Genomic DNA, 290 nt, shown 5'->3' with positions numbered 1-290 from the left:
TAAACAGACATCTGTGTCTCCAGACTAGAACATGCTGACAATAACACCTCCATGGGTAAAGACATTCTCTGTGACTCATTCTGGGCGTGTAGTATTTGTGCTGTTATCTTGGGGTTTAAAGTCGATCCACCAGGATGAGTTGGGCAGAATGTGAGACCGACTCAGGCACTTCTGATGAACTTTGAGAGTGTCTCTAATTCTATTTGGCATCAATAAATAATACAGCATCAGACATCAGAGGCTCCTGAACACTTTCTGAACTCCTGACCTTTGACCTTTGACTTCAGCAA

The sequence above is a fragment of the Larimichthys crocea genome, unplaced genomic scaffold, assembly GCF_000972845.2.
Source record: "Larimichthys crocea isolate SSNF unplaced genomic scaffold, L_crocea_2.0 scaffold224, whole genome shotgun sequence".
Lineage (NCBI taxonomy): Eukaryota > Metazoa > Chordata > Actinopteri > Sciaenidae > Larimichthys > Larimichthys crocea.
The sequence above is the reverse complement of the archived record's forward strand: the minus strand, read 5'-3'. Positions refer to the sequence as shown.